The sequence below is a fragment of the Vipera ursinii genome (assembly GCF_947247035.1).
Source record: "Vipera ursinii genome assembly, chromosome: 6".
Lineage (NCBI taxonomy): Eukaryota > Metazoa > Chordata > Lepidosauria > Squamata > Viperidae > Vipera > Vipera ursinii.
In genome coordinates this window covers 1,489,245-1,501,911 of record NC_139515.1, presented here as the reverse complement: position 1 = coordinate 1,501,911, position 12,667 = coordinate 1,489,245, and the positions used below count along the sequence as shown (strand labels likewise).

At 45.1% G+C, this 12,667-nt stretch overlaps 1 protein-coding gene across 1 annotated transcript in view; it reads right to left on the bottom strand.

Moving 5' to 3' along the window:
• The window catches only part of CCDC91 (coiled-coil domain containing 91), a 100,947-nt gene extending 99,788 nt beyond the window's left edge, over positions 1–1,159 (bottom strand). The window contains exon 1 of the mRNA XM_083366533.1: positions 1,147–1,159. The gene's annotated coding sequence lies outside the window, so the exon portion shown is untranslated. The remainder of the gene's footprint in view (positions 1–1,146) is intronic.
• Between the last annotated feature and the right edge of the window lie 11,508 nt (positions 1,160–12,667).

The window sequence follows — 12,667 nt, the reverse complement described above, 5'->3', positions numbered from 1 at the left end:
CGGTTGCCCTCCGGGTGAAATTCAAGGTGCTGGTTATTACCTATAAAGCCCTACATGGCCTGGGTCCGGGCTATTTGAGGGAACACCTGCTGCCGGCATCAAACGCCCTTCGCCCAGTGCGCTCCCACAGGGAGGGTCTGCTCAGGGTGCCGCCGGTGAGAGATTGCCGGCGGGTGACACCCAGGGATAGGGCCTTCTCGGTGGGAGCGCCTGCCCTCTGGAACCAGCTGCCGGTGGAGCTGAGGACTGCCCCCGACCTCCGATCATTCCGCCGGGGCCTGAAGACCTGGCTCTTTGAGCTTTCAGGCCCAGGCTGAGGAGAAATTTTAATTGGGGGTTTTAATGTATTCAGGGTAATTTAATATTTTTTAATTGGTTTTTTAACTTTTGTATGGTGGATTTTTAATTCCCTGTAAACCGCCCTGAGTCCTCAGGGAATAGGGCGGTATATAAATGTAACTATAAATAAATAAATAAATAAACTCCTTGGGTGCCCCACGAAAGAGTCAGCCAAGCCTTTAAAAAAAAAAAAAGCTCTTCTATGGCTCCAAAACGGGCATCCCACGGAAAGCCCCCCCCCCCAAATTTCCAGCCCACAAATGCCACCCTGGCCAGAACCAGAGCCAGGGGCATCCCGAGGGGTCATGCCCAGCTCCACCTGAGCCAAAGCAGGGAACGAAGGGGCCCATTGGCCGTGCAGTGACCGTCCTCTAGCCGGGGCTTAAGAGAGTTAGCAGAGTTGGAAGGGACCTCAGAGGTCATCTAGTCCACCCCGCCCCCACCCCCAAGCAGGAGACCTTACACCGTGCCTGGCAGATGGCAGCTGGGCCTCTTCTGGAAAGGCAACCCAGCCTGCCAGGGAAGCCCACGGGGGGCCGGTGCCCGCTGGCGGTGGGGGAAGGGGAATGCCAGCCCGGCCGGGGGAAGAAGCCGGGATGCCCACCCGAGCGGGCGTCGGTGGGCACCGCTGCGGAAAGCAAGCCGGCTCGGTGCAATCAGCCCCGGAGACCTTGCAATCGCCGGCTACGCTTGCAAAGTGGGCACTGCCCACCGGCCGCCTTTGCAATGCCCGGATCGTGCCCAGGGCGACCCCCGGAGACCCCGCCCGTTGCGCCCCCCCCTCCCAGCTCGCCGCGGACCCCTCACCTGCAGCCACACCTCCGCCTCTAGGGCGCCTGCGCGGCGGAGGGACCTATCAGCACACTGGGAGGGGGGGCACCGGGGGGGGGAAGCTCCGCCTGCCCGCTCTCGCCAAGCCTAGGGATGGGTGGAGAGGGAGGGAGGGAGGCAGGGCACTCCCGAGGTCATCTAGTCGCGTCCGCCGAGGGAGGGAGGGAGGGAGGGATAAGCTCCGAGGTCTTCCCGGGCGTCTCTCTTGGTGGAAGGCAGAGAGGTTGAAAGGCCAGAGAGTCTGGCGCGGGTGGAAAGGGATCCCCCGAGCTCATCTGGACCGGTCTTGCTCAACCAAGTATGCACGGACGGCAAATCCCAGAATCCCCTCCCCTAGCATGCAGAGACTGCAACCTCCGGATCCCCTCACCCAGCATGCATGGGCTGCAAGTCCCAGAATTCACCAGATGTACGTGGACTGCAAGTCCCAGAATTCACCAGGTGAACGTGGATTGCAAATCCCAGAATTTACCAGGTGCGCATGAGGTGCAAGTCCCAGTATTCACCAGATGTGCATGGACTGTAAATCCCAGAATTCCTTCCCCTAGCATGCAGAGACTGCAACCTCCAGATCCCCTCACCCAGCATGCATGGGCTGCAAGTCCTAGAATTCACCAGGTGTACGTGGACTGCAAGTCCCAGAATTCACCAGGTGCGCATGAGGTGCAAGTCCCAGGATTCACCAGATGTGCATGGACTGTAAATCCCAGAATTCCTTCCCCTAGCATGCAGAGACTGCAACCTCCGGATCCCCTCACCCAGCATGCATGGGCTGCAAGTCCCAGAATTCACCAGGTGCACGTGGACTGCAAGTCCCAGAATTCACCAGGTGCACGTGGATTGCAAATCCCAGAATTCACCAGGTGCGCATGAGGTGCAAGTCCCAGGATTCACCAGATGTGCATGGACTGTAAATCCCAGAATCCCCTCCCCTAGCATGCAGAGACTGCAACCTCCAGATCCCCTCACCCAGCATGCATGGGCTGCAAGTCCCAGCATTCACCAGGTGTACGTGGACTGCAAGTCCCAGAATTCACCAGGTGCGCATGAGGTGCAAGTCCCAGGATTCACCAGATGTGCATGGACTGTAAATCCCAGAATCCCCCCTCCCCCTTGGCAGAAGTTTGCAAAGAGTGACCACATGACCCTGGGACCCTGCGACGGTCATAAGTATGAACCAGTGGCCAAGCATCTGAATTTTGATCCAGGTGATCCTGGGGATGCTGCAAAGGTCGTAACTGCGAGAAACGGTCACAAGTCACTTTGTTGTAACTTTGGTCCCTAAATGAACTGTCACAAGTCAAGAACTACTTGTATCGTACTCTGTAACCCGAAACTTCCATAATGAGGGCCATCAAGGGAAGAATGAATCAAGAAATGAGAAATAAATCAACACATTCAAGCTACGTTTGAACGTTCTGCGATGTGGATGGTGGAATGCAAATACAAAGTTCTTTTTCAACGCACTGAACTACGAGGGCGATAATTTGACTCCAGATGTGGCTGCCGAAATTATAAAGGCAGCTCCGCTGAAACCGAATAAGGTACAACATGTGGCAAATATTTAGCCGTGGAAAAAATACAAAGCAAAAAAGAAAGCACAGAATAATAGAAGGGGGCAGAGCTGTAATGCAAAGATAGAACGCGGCACATTGAAGAAGAACGCCCTGCTTGCAAAATAGAAAAAAAATATTCCCCTAGTAAATCTTAACACTTTTTAACCTTGGTTGCTTCAGAAGGCAAACAGCTAAAGCACGTGGAAATACAACAATCGGAGGAAAACTCAGTAATGGGGGGGGAAGGAGGTGCAAAAGTAAAAACTGCATCGACACAAATTGTTGTGAAAAAGGAAACGCGCCAAGGAAATTAAGCTGGAAAAATTCAGCTGAATTCTCCCTGGACAGAAGATGTCTATGGGGATTCTCAATCTTCCAGGTCATGATTGCCCCAAAGTTGCTTTTTCCAAAGGGCAAGTAGACTTTCTTGGTTTTCCTTTGACTTTTTCCTTGAAAACATTTCACTTCTCATCCAAGAAAGTGAAGCCGTTTTCAAGAAAAAAGGGGAAAAAAATTAAGAAAGTCCAGTATTGCTTTTTGGAAAAGCAGCTTTCGGCCTGGAGACGGAAAGGATCCAAATTTTAATGGGATTTCAAACACATTTATTAAAAATGTGGGTAGATAAATACCAGGGCGTGACGGCAAGGACCGATGGGAAGATATCTCTCGCGCAAGGAACATTAAAATTTATTCCTGGATGAGCTGTAACATTTATCAAGATGGATTGGCTGCAACTGAAGAAAAAGATTTACGCAAACAAATGCTGCAATCCTACATATGTATGTATGCATGCATGCATGAATGTATGTATATCTTTATTGGATTAAGATGCATGCCATGTTTGTGTCTAATCAGTCTTAGGAAAGAACGAAGCCACACCAAGAAGGCCCACATACGGGAAAAGCTCAAATAGCACATTGAGCAGAATAGAAAAATAGCTAAAGCTTATAGAAAGTTGAAAATTATTGGCCCAATATTCAGAACAGAAATGAAATAGAGCAATTCCCAATTTGCTTAGATCCCAGGATCTCAACCGACAACATTAAATAAATACTCAGCTGCCGTGTATTTTTATTTTTGCATTGTTAATCGCCTAAAATCAAGTGTGTGAGAGACGGCTATATAAATTCAAATACATTTTTTCCCAGGTTGCAAAACTTTGTATGTAAATTGTCTCAAGATGTTTTATTTTTAGTGCCTCAGAGGCCCACTGGATGCTGACAAAAAAAGAAAAAAAGAAGTTAGTACTATATTCACAATATCCATTTAGAAAACGTGGATTGCAAAGAGGCTGATTTTGCCATTGCTTCTGAAGATTTTCCACCTTAAGGTACCTGAAGTTCTAGGTGAGAAAATGAAGTGTATAAATTGATCCTAAAGGCATCATAAGCCTTTGCTTTACGCAGACAAATTGGTAAATAAGGTGGAATGGTTTGTGGTCATCGTATTACTAAGAAGGCCTGAAAGGAGACACGGAGGAAATTGTGGGGGGGGGGTTCCCCAGCTAGAAACTATGACACAAGGGTGAGCTAGAGGTAGCATTGAGTGTCCAAGCGATTAACGATGCTTTTGAACTTAGAGTGCTGGGTTTCACCCACTTTGAAACAGACTTGGGAAAAAGTTAAAGAGTTAATCAAAACACTTTGAGTTTTATCACTGGAAGTGTTCAAGGAGACTGGATGGCCATCTGTCCGAAATAGTGTAGGTCTCCTGCTTGGGCGGGGTGGGGTTGGGGTTGGACTAGATGACCTCCAAGGTTCCCTCCAACTCGCTTATTCTGATTCTGAAAATCAAAAATTTAGCCTTTAACCAAGGACAATCTGCTCCTACAGGTCGCCTGTAAACAGCCTTCCAGAAATCATACAACAGCACTTGCAAGAACCACAGTGTGTGTGTGTGTGGGGGGGTTGTTTTTGAACCCAGATTTTAATGGGGGTTCAACGGAATGTGACTGCTCAACTATGCAGACAATCTTATTTTTGCAGCATCAAGCATGCCTACCTCCTGCTTCTGGCAAGGATAGCTGAAAAATGTGTGCCATGCATGCAAAAAAAATGTTCAGAAAAGCCGTGGAGATTGAGGCCACGGTAGTCCTCGACAGTTTGAAGTTGCAACGGTGCGGTGTGGGGGGGGGGAAACTCATTTACGACTTGTCTTCAAAATTACAACAAGTGTACCATCCCTGGGGAATCGCAGGATCACAATTAAGACACTTGACAATCAGTTGCGAGGGTTGTAGCGTTCTGTGGTCATCTAATTGTGATTTGCCACCTTCCTGGCCAGACCTCTGAGCGATGGGCATTAAGTGGGTTTGTTTTCTTTCATTGACAGTGTGTTTATTTTTATCTCTGGGGGGGGGGATCTTTCCAGAAAAAAAGTCAAGAGGCCCATAGGCTGGGAAGCTGGCAAATCCCAATCGTGGTGCCCATTTTTTGTTTTGTTTTTTAAAGCAATAAAAATGAAATGAAATGAATAAAATAAAATAATAAAAGAAAGTCAATGGAGAAGAAGCTTGCCAATTGCAACCACGTTGACTTGCCTAATGACAGTGAATTACTTAAAGACCTTGGCAAAAAAGGTTGAAAAATTGGATGTGGTCACATGATGTCTCATACTTGTTTAATGATAAATATTGTGGTCCCAATCGCCTAAATCAGAGGTCCCCATCTTTTGGGCACCAGGGACCAGTTCTGTGGAGAAAGGTTTTTCCACGGACGCAGGTGTGTTGTGTGCTGCCTGCATCCCACAGATGGAGCTTATTTGTGCTTATTTGTGCAGACCGGTTGCTGGCATGCTGCGGCCCAGTACCGGTCCACAGACTGGGGGTTGGGGACCCCTGGCCTAAATTGACTAGATGACCGCTGTTTCTCAAACCTGCCAACGTTTAAGGTGTGTGGACTCCCAACTCCCAAAAATACCGGCCAAGGAATTCTGGGATCTGACGTCCACCCCCCCTTAAGGTTGCCACGTTTGAAAAACCCTGTAGCCTGTTAATTTATAAAACACCGGCTCAGAGAGTTGGATTGATTCTCAACATCAAGCTAAAGCTAAAATGCAGAAAAATGAGGACGTTGGTTACACAGCGAAGCAAAAGCAAAAGAATTCAGGCACTGCATTCACACAAAACGAAAGTCGCGGAGCAGCAGCTAGTTAAAGCCAAAATTGTACACTGTCTTCTCTGAAAATAAGAAGAGTGCACGGAAAGACGCTGAAGGAGATATTCGAGAAACATATTGCACTCCTAAAGAACTGTTGAAGGGGAAAAAAAATCTTCATCAGGGTCCAGTCCAAGCTGGGAAGGAAAAACATGGAGACTGCTTTAGAAAGAAAGTTGTAGTTTATTGAAGAGGAGAGCCAGACAGAAAGATAGCTCTGGAAAAAACTAACCACATGTAGTAGAGAATGGTGGGTATTTATACCTTCTTGAGCTTTTGTTTGGAGTGGTTCCTGTGGCATGAACTTTCACCTGAGTTTGAGTGTGCTTTTCTGGTATTCTGATGGTGGTGGGTTAATCCTATTATATCCCAAAGGTCATATCCTGCTTCTCTGGGGCTGGGGCTGATGACTGTTGGGTTTTTTGGTGTGAGGGATTGTTGATTCTAGGGATCTTTGTCTTTCTAATGCCATCAGCTTCCTGGCTCCAATCTTTGTGACAAGATTATCACATCTGCATTTCTGCAAACTTGGTTTGTGTTTGGGGCAGAGAGACTTGTGTGTGTTTTGTGTGTGTGTTGGTTTCTGCCTTTAAAATCCTTTGGGGAAATATATTCTGCCTTTTTAATATTCCCAAAAATATTTCTTTCTCTGGATTCTTCCCACAGAACGAACCCCCGACGGAAACAAGTCAGCAGCTGCAGAATAGGGAACAACAGCATCCCAAAATGAAGTGAAGGATAATGCAGATGAAATTCACCCAACAAGTGAATTGCACCAGACAGGATAGGAGGAGACATAAGCTACTTGACGGCAGATCAGACGGAATACAGTAACACATCATCTCTGACTTAACAAATGTAATTAAAAGACATGTGCTTTCATGGGCTGCGGCTTCTGGCTTTGCTAAAATGGTCTAGCTGGAAAAACTAACTGCTTTCGATTAGTGTTTTTTTTTTAATTCAGTACGGAGGCAAATGAAAGTCAAAGATGTGAAAAGCATTGATTGACTGGTTGGTTTTGATTGGTTTTGCTTGTTTAATTTATAGGTGCTACAAATCACACCTCTGGTTGATGTGGCCCATAAAATGATTTTAGCAGAATAACATAAAGTTCACACAAAAGCTTGGTTTTTAGCTCTATGCTGTATATTTGTTTTTATACTTTCCAGACAAATAGGTTTTGCCCCACTATTTCTGAGCCTTTTCTGTCTGCTGAAATTTGTCCTTTTATTAATCTTGCTTTACTGCATTTTTAAGAAGCGGGAATGTCTGTTTTAAAGAAGCAGCATGTAAAATAAAAGCTCGTTGGCTAAAACGTGAGGGAAGCAACGGGTTTCATGCGATTCTGTAAAGGCAGAGCCAGCCAACCACGTTAGGTGAGGCCAATCATCACAAATTCAATTGTGACATCTGCGGGCACTTCTTAAGCTGCAGCCAAACGCCGGTATGTATGAATGTATGTAAAATTCACATTCCTAGCACAGTCCAATTCCTCAGAGACATTGGGCAGCATACAGAATTAAAAACAATGATAGAAAACCAAATGCTAGACAGATAAGGGGGGGGGGGGGAAGGACGGTTACCCCGGTGGAGCAAATATCCACAAAAATCTCATAAAACTTCTCGCAAGAGGAACCCACATCCTTTTTAGCCAGGAGCTTGGGGAAAAAAATCAAAACAGAGCTGGAGCCATTCAAATCTTGGTGGGCGGATGCTGTTCAATAGAGTAGGTGTTTAAAGGATGGGACCTGGAGTATGGCTGACTCTATCTGATCTTAAAGGATAAGCAAAAACAACGGGATTTAGGGTTAGAGTTAGGCTTAAGGCTAGGGTTTGGATGACCACCAGCTCTAACATCCAAATAATAAAGTCCCAGGCCATGCAGGAATTCATAGGTAGTCACCAGAATCTTTTTCAGTCAGAAATTTTCTGGTAGCCAGTACAGGTCACACAGTTTACACATGTATAACATATATACTGTATATACCATGTCCCTAACACCATCAAGTTCTGGCCCAAATGAAACTTCTGAGAAGTCTTAACAGAGGGATAAAATCGAGATCACGTGAAGTGTTAATACTACTTTACAATGCTTTGGTAAGGCCACACCTGGAATCCTGCATCTACTTTTGGTCACCACGATGTAAAAATAAATAAATCTTGAGACTCTAGAAAGAGAGCAGAGAAGAGCAACAAAGATGATCAGGGGTCTGGAGGTTAAAACATGTGAAGAACGGTTGCTGGAATTGGGCATGTCTAGTTTAAGGAAGAGAAGGACTATGGGGGCATGATAGCAGTCTTCCAGTATCTCAGGGGCTGCCCCAAAGAAGAGGGAGTCAGGCTGTTCTCCAAAGCGCCTGAAGGCAGGACAAGAAGCAATGGATGGAAACTCAACAAGGAGAGAAGCAACCTGGAACTAAGGAGAAACTTCCTGACAGAACAATTAACCAGTGGAACAACCTGCCTCCAGAAGTTGTGAATTCTCCAAAATCAGCTCCTCTCCACCAGCAGTGGCCAACGCACCCCAGAGTTGACCCAAGTCCCAGTCTGAAAACCTAAAAGTTGCAGACACGCCTCCATCTTTCTTTAGGATCTCTCCAGCTCCAAAGCACACCATAGTCCCTCGCAACAGCTCTGCAAACCTGCCCTCCAAAAATTGCACCAATTTTCTCAGTTGTGTGAGCCACAAAATTGCAACAGACACCCCCCCCCCACACACACACACGCAATTCCCCTGCACTTTCTTCCCCCCCCGCCGCCTTTTTTTTGGGGGGGGAGTCCATTACACTCCCATCCCTTTTATGAAAATTCAAGACTATAGTGGTTAACAGCACCGTATCATGCTATCCAACGGATTTGTGTATCAGAGAAGCCTGGTTTAATTGCAATTCCTCCGTCAGTCTCCGTGGGTGATCCGAGGCCAATTATTTTATCGTAGGTTTGATGTGAAAATAAAATCCGTTGGATGCCAGGAACTGGATGAACACATGGTAACGTGCCAAAATGTGGCTGGGTTTGGGTTTGGCTTATCCTATTTTGCAAATCCAGTCCCTGCACTGTGTTAACTATGGTTTATGGCTTAGTTATCATGGGAGTCCAGCCAACTGTGGTTTATTCAGCATTAAACCACAGTTACTTGGCTTAGCACAATCAATGATAGCTGTCCAGGCTAGATATTTTTGCATGTGACTTTCAGAGTGGAGCCAGCCAACACTTCTGGATGGAAAGTGGTTCGGTTTATGATGTGCCACAAGGCTTTTTATAGCGGTTACTCCATTTTAAAGGGAGCGTCACCCTAAGTCTCACTTCGCCTGAGCTCCGTGGAAGGAAAGCAAAATGGAAGGATACAGAATAAACACTACACCCCCATCCCAATGGGGAGTCAAGAAAGACTTTAATTGTCTTTGGATTCTGCCTTTCTTGCATTTTGGTCTCAATTCAATCCTTGTCTTCTGAAGTGGGTTTTCTAGAGAAGGGACAAGATCTCAAGGGCTTCCCTGTTTTCCATCAATCCATGATAAATGTCTGCAACTCATTAATTCCTGGGGAAATCGGGATTAATGTCACCCAGCCAGCTTTTCTGAGATCTCTCTGGAATGCCGGTGGCTGCCGAAGCAGGATTTCACATCCCCCTGGAGCAGGGCTCTTCAAACTTGGCCCTTTTTTGACTTGTGGACTTCAACTCCCAGAATTCCTCAGCCAGGAATGCTGGCTGAGGAATTCTGGGAGTTGAAGTCCACAAGTCATAAAAGGGCCAAATTTGAAGGCCCCTGCCCTGGAGGGTCTTGCAAACATTCAGGGAAAGTTCTTATTTCCTGCTGTGAAAACAGGGCACCGACATGGTGGCAAAAATAATAATAATAAGAGTTGGTAAGATAGACAGATAGTTGACTTTTATGCTCATTTTCTTTACTGTGGGCACAACGGCATACATTAAAAATGAAATTTAGTTGCTTGCTCTCAAAGTGTACACATACATAACACACAAAGCTACTATATGCAGCATATGTATAGACCTACCCCCTTACACATGAGTAACATAAATATTAATGATGACATGTTGGGGGGTTTCAAGCCCCATAAAACTGTCCTGGAAATCAGTGTTAATGCCAAAATAGAGGTGAATGTGCCTGGATCACCTGCCCCAGTCATGGTTACTTTTCCTGGTGTTTTAATACTGCAGACTTCACTTTGGTCTAGTGACGAAGGCATCAGGCTATAAACCATGAGTTTTAACACCACCTTAGCCACGAAAGCTACCTTGGTGACTTTGGGCCAATCCCTAGGAGTTGGTGAATCCTAGCGCATACATTTTAAAAGAATGACAGACTTGGTAGGGACCTTGGAGGTCATCTAGTCCAACCCCCTGCTCAGGCAGGAAACCCTATACCATTTCGAGACAAATGGCTGTTTAGTCTCTTCTTTAAAACTTCCAGTGTTGGAGCATTCCCAGCTTCTGGAGGCAGGTTGTTCCACTGATTAATTGTCCTCACTGTCCGGAAATTTCTCCTTAGTTCCAGGTTGCTTCCCTCCTTGGTTAGTTTCCATCCGTTGCTTCTTGTTCTGCCTTCAGCTGCTTTGGAGAGAATATTTTTCACTGAGAATACTGCAGTTACTAAGAAAACTCATTTTGGCGGAATTTTAAATTGCATAAGGCGAGCCCTTTTAATGTAGCCGAATTTGTAAAGAATCTGGCATCTGTTTTGCTCTGAGATAAAGCACCCTCAGGAAGAAGAGACAGAGAAACCCAAACTTGCATGAGTGAAATATTCGTTATCTTGTAAGGCAGGCTACATTCAGACAGATAGCATCAAGGGAGTTTCCATTTCATTATTATCTTTTAAAGGTACTGAATTCCCATCAACTCCAGGCAAACTCCAGGCAAAGTTTCTCCTCCAGTGATTATGTGAATATGAATCGGCAGAAATTATGCATGGATGCTTCATTTTCTTACAGGAAATACACCACAAGTGTAATCACCTCCCAGCTAATGGACTTTTTGAAGAATGCACTGCAATCAAGAGAACTCCTGGGCTATGTAAGACAGACCTCATTCTTACTTCATTCTTCATGGGATTTTGAAATCTATAATGTCGATATAAAATAGCTGTGTCAAGCAGGAAAGATCCTGTGGACATCCAGTTAAGCTGATTTTTTTGCTAATCGTGCCTATGCACAGGAAGATTCTCAACTGCTAGCATCTGCTAGGAGTTGGATAAAGGTCAGTGGAGGTCGGACTTTGTTTGTGACCACATAGGGATTCTAGGCTGATTCCTCTTTTAGCTCCACCCCCAGGTTTCATCACTCCGAGACTGTGCAATACTCAGGAATTCTCCAGTGGGTAATCTCTCTTCAAAGGTGTTTGGGAAACAGGATAGTGAATAAGAGACCTTTCTTACAAAGACTCAGATGAAATAAATGATTAATATTTAAATTAAAACATTTCACCTTCACAACTCAATATAAGTTCTCTTTCTTCCCTGCCTATCAATCAGGCTAGATCTCTTTCTTCCCGGTATTCTGAAAAATTACCTACATTAGGTATCAACCCTAATATGCCTGAGCAGGGGGCTGGACTAGAAGACCTCCAAGGTCCCTTCCAGCTCTATTCTATTCTATTCTATTCTATTCTATTCTATTCTATTCTATTCTATTCTATTCTATTCTATTCTATTCTATTTCATCCATATTTTCTATTCTATTCTATTCTATTCTATTCTATTCTATTCTATTCTATTCTATTCTATTCTATTCTATTCTATTCTTTCACCTAGATCCTTGAACCTTTTGCCATTGCAGGAGGTATATGGAGTCTGTCCTAAAAAAATTAACATGTGGATGGAGTTATGTTCAGTTTTCAAAGCCCTAAACCATGTCTTCAGTCAGCAAAAAAGTTGAAGATATCATGAGCCTGTAAGATGCCCAAATCTTTAACTCGTGAAAAGGCTTCATAGCTCTATCGGTCCATAGGAAAATAAATAAATAACTCCATAGCCGAATGTTATCCTTATTTGTACTTCATGATACCTGGGCAGACACGGTTTTCAAAGAACCAAGATACGCACCTTTCCAGTAAATAAGGCTGCGGTGACACAAAAATGGTTTGCAGGCCTCTGAATTATATCTATAAAGCAAGCTCTTACCAAAACAAGGCCAAACTATTCCCAGGCCGGACACCCACATACAGACAAACACACCCACATGTACACACACACACACAAAATCTTCTAGGCCTCTTGATCAAACTGGCAAGGAAGAGAAGTGAAGAAACATTACAGTCTGTATATAATTATAATAGCTATTGGCAGCACCTACCAATGTTCGGCTGATCTTGAAAAGGCTAAGCTGAATCATGCCTCATTAGTACTTGGATGGGTGACTAGAGGAGATCCTAAGGCTGTAGCCTGGGAAGTTGGAAAGAACACACCAGATACACAGAGAAAGAGAGAGAGACAGACAGACAGACAGACCAGAAGAATGGCAATGCAATTTCAAATTCTGGCCAAGTGAACAATGTCGATATGTCCATGTAGTCATCTAGAGCTGAGTTCAGCTCAAAGGAGCCATTGCCTTTTTACACAATTATTTAGTTGGTTACACTAGCTATAAAATGCACAACTTCAAACTGTAAAGTATTAAAGAGTGCTCGGAAGGATTCAGTCCGTCATAGCATACAATTGCTCCTTATTTCATAAAAGACTTCTGAAGGTATAATCAACCCTGGATGATAAATTGCGGTACTTCCAAGGCAGAGACATCTGTCATAGGAGGGGGGGAGGGAGGGAG